This window comes from Pholcus phalangioides, unplaced genomic scaffold, assembly GCF_987345545.1.
Source record: "Pholcus phalangioides strain wild (caught in Gottingen) unplaced genomic scaffold, Ppha-v1.0 ptg000018l_1, whole genome shotgun sequence".
In the NCBI taxonomy this organism is placed as follows: Eukaryota; Metazoa; Arthropoda; class Arachnida; order Araneae; family Pholcidae; genus Pholcus; species Pholcus phalangioides.
This window is the reverse complement of record NW_028301611.1, coordinates 57,241-64,919: the sequence shown is the minus strand read 5'-3', so window position 1 is coordinate 64,919 and position 7,679 is coordinate 57,241.

Here is a 7,679-nt window from a genome sequence, read left to right as displayed (position 1 = left end):
AGTCTGGGGGGGGGGGGGGGGGGTTGTAAATTCGAAGTTTAAGTTATGCTTCAGAGGCGTGTGTTTATGGTTAAATTCAACTAAAAATTATTATCAACAACTAATCATCAACAGCGTATTACATTCAACTTACAGTAAAACCCGGAGGAGCATTTGTCGTTTTTCCCTCCTGTGCGCACTAGCCGCCTATGCCCCCCCCCCGGGTATGTCTCTGATCCCACCAATATGCGTTAGGATTCAGAGGGGCGGAGCTGATGATGAAATTTTGCTGACAAGGGGGGGGGGGGGGGGTCAAAAATGGCTAAAAATTTGCTTACGTAATACTTTAACGGCCCCTAATAAATTTAAACAAGTTCTTTTTTTTCTGTGTTTTCTTTCCTCTCTCTCTTCACCAGTGGCGGATCATGATTTTGGGAGGCCCCAGGCGCAACCTGATCTGGAGGCCCCCCCCTATCAGGGGCGGATTAAAGGTAGGGGCTGTCAACCCCCCCCCCCCTTCCCCCCCGAGAGCAGAAAAATTAAATGGAAAAAAAAAATGTTTTCTACGTTTTTGACTGAGTAACAAACCAAGAAAATAAATTTGCTTAAAAAAGGGGGAAAATTCAGAATTTTTTCCAAAAAAAATCAGAACCGTCCTGAAAAATTGAACACATGGTCACAACCACCGCCCCCACCCACAAATTTGCGTTTATCCACCACTGCACCCTTTTGGCCCTAATAAGAACGAGATGGTTCACTAAAATGAACAATATTATGAAAATCATAACTTTTTTTTTATTTTTGCATCACCAAAACCATAAACACAAAAATAAGATAAGGAAATATAATGATATTCTCTGGTACTAGATGAAAAATAATGACATTCCCATTAAAAAAAAAAAAAGTCACAGTAAAATTCTGCATCATATTTTTAGTAATCTAAGATGTCCGTCCTGGTGCCTTCAGCCACACGGCAAAAATGGAGATCCGTCATAGTTTTAGTAATTTAATATTACTGATTAATAAAGATTTGTTAATATCTCAAATATAATATATTTGATTTGATATAAAGATACTGATAATATTTAATAGAAAAACATTTCTTCAATAGAGGGAAGAAATTATATCAGAGTAAATATAAGAATTATATTTTTAATGGAAGAAATTAGTTCAGAATGAATTAAAATTATTGTCAATGAAAGAAATTATTTAAAAAATTTTTTTTAGAAATTATTATTTTTTATTTGTTTATTCTATTTTATTTTTACTATTATTATATTATTATTATTTTCTCTTTCAGCCACCTCGTTGGGCACTCTGCCTGTTGTGGCCTTTGCCTTTGTATTATTTGTATTCAGAGTGAATAAAAATCTTCTATATTATGCCCCCCCCCCCCGTTTCGTTTAATAACGAAAAATGCCACAGTATAACATTGTGGCCCGCGTACTTTATAAAATGTTTCAATATGGCCTGCTATGCCTCAAAGGTTGAAGACCCCTGCAGTAGACTCTCGCTAATCCGGTACGTATTAGACCACGGTGTGCCAGATTTTACCGAAATTGCTGGATTAACTTTGAAGAAACCCATTGAAATAATATATGAAATTTCGTGCAAAGACATAGTCAGGACTTGATCAGCAATTAAGAAATATTAGAACGTATTAAGGGGTTAGGGCATCAGGAGAAAAGTGACACCACACCACCTAAATATCCTGGACTACTGGACGAGCTGGATTAGAGCACGATCGAATTCTCGAGAGACTACTGTAGTTGAATTGAAATGCTCAAATAAAAATTTATCAGATAATTTATATATTTTTAGTTTTGCTTACCGTTATTTTTGGAGATTCTGCAATCTATATCCTAAAGGAAATCTTGAGGATCGGCATGAAAATTTTTTCATTACAGTAACACACATTACAATTACATTAACAATAAACACTTTTCGGTCTGACACTAAGATGTTGTCTACCCAAGCCTCCTTGACCAATCCAAAAATGTAGCTCTTTTTTTTAGAAAGAAGGAAAAGAAACCCCCTTGATTTTTTTCAGCCGGGAGGGAGTGTTAAAAGAGAAACAGAAAAATCACGTGATTCAGAATGCATGTCATTCAGCATTCATTTCAAACCCCACTTTTTGTTGTCATATGGTCGTATGGTTCCAGTCATAGATTGCAAATGTATATGTTGTTTGAACCAGCTTATAGTATTTCATTCAAACAAGTGGGAGACAAAATCACAATAAGAGCTCTACTACATTCATTTTAATTAGTACGAGTGTCTCTTCCTGTCGATGTCGCCGCTTGCCGATAGCCATCTTGTCATCCATTATACTGCATACAAAAGCTTACACCAAAGCTGTCGTATCTACCGGCTATGCCTGCTTGTGCGCTTAGGGAAATACTGTTTGAAAATGACCCTCCCTGAATGATCGCTTTACAATGTCTCTTCTTTCTTTGTCGGGGAAGAACTGGCCCTTGAAAGCTGCGTCTTGTAAATTGTTCTTTTCTTTCAGTTCCCGTTTTTCTTCCATAACTCTTATACGTACAGTATACATTAAAAAAAAAAAAAATTGCGGTTAAAAAAAAAAAAGGGAGAGCAGATACTGTACTTAGTTCAAGAGATTTGTTGATGCGCATGTAAATTCATATGTAGGATGAAGCACACAGCTATTTGGAGGCCCCCCGCTCTGCCGAGGCCCCAGGCGCGCGCCTCATGCGCCTGTGCGGTAATCCGCCACTGCTCTTCACCATCGCGAGGCTTTATAGCATAGTCTCCCAAACTTTTTGTTCCATCGCCTCCTTCATCAGAAATTTTTTCCTCTCATTGCCCCACAACTCACGTAAACCCATAGGATCCTATGTTAAATCAGTAGGTTCTATCGCCCCCCCTTGGACCATTCCATCGCCCACCAGGGGGTGACATTGCCCACTTTGGGAAACACTGCTTTATAGCAACCCTATCATCTACGGAAGTTTGCTTTATCTTTCCCTCCTTTCTTTCCATACTCCTGATAATGATTTCTTTTCCACATGTGTGATGTATCTTTCTACTATATACGTACATGTAAGAGAGGAAGACAACACGCAGGGTGGGGGTGAAAAGAGGACTCTAATAAAGAAAAACTCTATCTTTTCCCTTTTACGTTTTTATTTCTTCCCCCCCCCCTTCTTAATTTTATCTCACGTGTGGTTAGGTTATGACAAGTTTAACAGATTTATTGCCGATTTGTTAAATACAGATAATCCAAAGTTCTCGTCAAAACCTTGTACGTGAAGTGGTTGAAATAAGAAAAACAGTACTCAAGATTTTCTTTGAAGGAGTTTTTTTTTCTTCTTTCCTCGAGCCCTTAAAACCTAAAAATGACACTTTGGGGTCTCCCTACGTCAGTATTTTTCCCGGAGGTTCCTCAAGTAGATGCTGACGGGTGTGCTAGACGCGTTTCAGAGAAGAACAAAACAGAAATTAGGGTTAAAATTTAGCAAGTGGCTGTATTGGAGACCAGGGAGTCCCCTTATTTTTTCATTCTGTTTGACCAAGGGTGCGCCCCGGTAACTACTAATTGAAAATCCTGCCCTGGATAACAACAGAAGAACAGATAACGAAACTGATCGCATCGGAGGATGAATCTGATCTCTGAAGATCGGATATCCGAGGATACAAGGATTACATCACAGCTGTGCGCGTTTTTTCTGAAATGTTTGAATGAAATTAACAAAGATAATCTATATATAATTGATTTTGATTGAATAATTTATTTTCTGTCTGTCTGTATCTGTGTATTTATAGGAATATAATATTTATAGAGAGAGAGAGAGGAATCTGTAATAATACAAATACAAATACAACGCCACAACAGGCAAAATGCCCAACGAGGTGGCTGATAAAAAGATGCCGATAAAAATATGGATGTCATATATTTCAAAAATACAGCAACCCAATTAAAAATGCAATTAACACAAAAGTAATGTGCCACTTGTGGCGACATCTATCATCGCAATTTGTAACTAAAACTTTGAGGTGTCTGTATCAAATTTTTACGGTTTTTTAATAAACATACCACTAGTTTCATGCTTCTATCTATCACCGTTTCCGAGTTATTTATTTTCAAAGTTAGGGGTCCTTCGTGAAACACCCGGTGTGGAGCGGTGCTTTGAAAAATTTTATTTTGGGAAAAATTGTTGCGCGATGGTTCTTTTTTTTTGGAAGAAAAGTGTGACGCCATCTGTTGCGGAAAATCACATCATCAAGGGCAAGTACAAATACAACGCCGCAACAGGCGAAATGCCCAACGAGGTGAAGATGCCCATAACAAATATGGATGCCATATATTTCAAAAATACAGCAACCTAATTAAAAATTCAATTAATAAAAATTATAAACAATATATACACGAGCAAAGCTGTATTAAAGATCTGTATTTATCTCTAGCTGTATCTATCTTAAAAGCTGTATTTAATCTCTAGCCGCTTTGATCAAGGATAAGCGCGCAAGCATCCTCCTTTCTCAGTTTTCGGATCTGATAACCGTTAATTCGATTCATATATTGTAGGTGCTGTCATCTAGTGAAAAAATTAAACATTACTCTTACGGTGATAAATGAAGATCCGAATTTTTTATTCAGCTCGGTTCCTCACGACCAAGGGCAACGAACTGAACTGGAAGTTGAAACTAAAAGTTCGGTTATTTTATCAGAGAATAAGGAGATGTCCGAAACAAAGCACCAGGAAAAAGCAGACGACAGCTACTCAAGTGGTTTTTCATTCATTTCGGTTCCTTCAAAATCAAAGTCAACAAACTGAACTGCAAATTGGAACTGAGAGTTCAGTTATTTTTTTAGAGCATAAGGAGACATCCAAAACAATGTACCAGAAGAAAAGCAGACGACACGTGAGGTATAAGTTTTTACAATTTGATTCGTAACTTCTGATGCTGACATTTAATCTCAATATCAGAGGGGACTCATACGATTATGATAACGTTGTTATTTTTATTAGAATTATTATGTTATTGACTGTTCTTATCCATATCCAGTCGAATACCGTTGTAGCAAAAATCTTTTAATACTTTCCTAATCCCACAGATAAGTTTATATAGGATAGTAATGCAAAAAACTGGAATTCTTTTATAACGAAATTTTGGTATAACGGAGTGATTTCTCCGCTCTCTTGGAGTTTGTTATTTGTTTGTTGTTTGGATTCGACTGTATATAAAATTTATTTTCCTGTGTGTGTGTGTGTTCTCTATACAAATCTACAATTTTAGATCGATCGTCGCAAAATTTTGCATATATACCAAATGGGACCCGACTTGAACGATAGGCTACTTTAAAATTTCGTCAGAGCAGGCAAAATGTTCCAAAATGGGCAAAAACTGTCGGGCAACAATGGTTTTTGGGCCTCAACAATAATTTTCGGAACGTTTACTTTGGTTACCGTGGTTTCCTAGCAATGCGTTTCAGACGTGTATATGCCTTTACAATGGTTTGTCATTTCTTCAACACTGCCAGTATATATATTAGTTTATGCCTTTATAATGGTTTGTCACTTTTCAATCCTCCCCAGTAATTGAAGAAAACCCGGGCAGCGCCGGCTATTATAGATAGTTACAAATAAAATAAATCTTCATGGAGAATTCACGCATCTTTAATGCAAAATAAATGTCGTGCTGCAAAACAACTTCTTCTAATCAGTTATTGCATGGATTGTTATCAGTGGCTTACTTACAGGGGCGCGGGCGGGGGGGGGGGGTTATAGCGGGCTATAGCCTAGGGCTGCAAGTTGAGAGGCGTGGCAAATTTGACGGATGAGTGACCGAGAAAATTGGTAGAATAGAGAAGGGCGGGCGAAAATTTGTATAAAATATTAAAATAAATCCACCTCCGCCCAGGCAGTAAGGGAACTAAGTCAATGAGCGACCGAAAGAGTGACCTAGAGCAAGGGTGCTCAACCTTTTGGAGAGTGCGGGCCACTTCATTGGTTTGAAAACGTCGAGCTGCTTGAGTGATTTGGAACTGTGCCCCGGACCACTTAATCGATTTGTTACAGTGTCCCACCACTTAAGCGATGTGTAAATTTATGTTATGCCGCGTGTCATTTATGTCATCCGTAAATGTTCCGCGCGCCATGATTTGGAAATTCGCCACGGGCTGCTCGAGAAATCTTTATCTGCCCACTCAGTACGTCACATGAGTTGTCCTGGAATGATATGCTGGACTCCCGTATGTAAGTGGATACAAGGGCGTAGCGAGGGGGGGGGGGGGACTTGGGGGTCTGGTCCACCTCCCGAAATGTGAGAAAGTAACCGAGAAAAGGGGAAAAAGATGGCCAAATCCATTGTTCTGTCACTTTGGTTCCCCCCCCCCCGAACGAAATTTCTGCTACGCCCCTGAGTGGATACTTACTGTTCGAGTGGGAGGGGGGGGGGGGTTGGTTCACCGAGGGTGTGCATGGTGATCGGGAAGGGGGGGATTTTATATTTTTTGCCTGCTGCCCTATGATCCATATTCTCTAAGGGCAATCCCAATCAGAGGCGTACTTAGGATTGAGGGGTCACAAAAGGCTTAGGGGGATAGGTCGCAATGACCTTAGCCTTTTGTCGAAGTTCTTAGCCTTCAAACAGCCTTGAAATTAAAATAATTCATCATAAACATATATAAGGTATTTAATTGCATCACAAATACACTGTTGATCGTCTGGGAGGACATAAATTACTGTTGCCTCCCGCCCGCTTCTGCGCGTACGTCTCTGATCCCCCCATATGCGTTAGGAGTTGTTGGGGGGAGGGGGGGCAGAGCTGACGCTGACGAAATTTTGCTGATGGGGAGGGTCAGAGTTTTTCGGACTTCTGTTGACGGGGGGGGGGGAGGGCAAAGAAGGCTAAAAATCTACTACTACTAAACCAGACATGCACATCGTCTATATTCCTCTGTGGAAACTCTAACGAATTTGTACATGCTGGAATGTGCGGGTACGTGTAGTGAAACCCGACGTGAAATTTTTGTTTCTGTGTAATTTTTGTTATGTGTAGTGCTGCCATCTGCCACCAGTTTTTATAACTATGAGTGAAGTGTAGTGATTGAATAGTTTGTAGGCCTGTCGCTCTCTGTGGCCAGAATTTTTATAATGTGGAGAGATCAGACTAAAAATCTACTGACGCGTAATACCTGAATGGCCAGAAAGGAAGACGCCTGCGCGCGGTCACCCTTAATAACGTCACTTTACCCAATTTACACCTCAGATGGCGCTACTACTGAGCAATAAAAGAAACAGGGCGCACAACAATAATTTTTCCCCAACTGAAACGGAAACAGCTGAAAAAAAAAACCGGAAAAATTCTGGGAATTTCGGGGCCATTGGTCGATGCGATGCGTGTGCTTAAAAAATCCCATGAAAACACTCATGGGATTTTGAAACTGATGACTCAATAAAAGGTACATGTTTCAGAGGGGGGGGGGGGGAATTTTTTTATACCGGAAAAGGAGGACAAAAGAGCGAATTTTCCGAAAACGTAGGAGGACATGTCTGCAAGAGGACTTTTGGTAACCCTGCCTATGTCAGAGTTGTGCCTGTTTTCTGTTACAACTACTGCTGCCATCTGTCTTCAAATTTTGCTGACGGCGGGGGGGGGGGCAGTGTTTTGCTGACTTTTGCTGACAAGGAGGGGGGGGGGTCAATAATGGTTGAAAATCTGCTTATGTAATA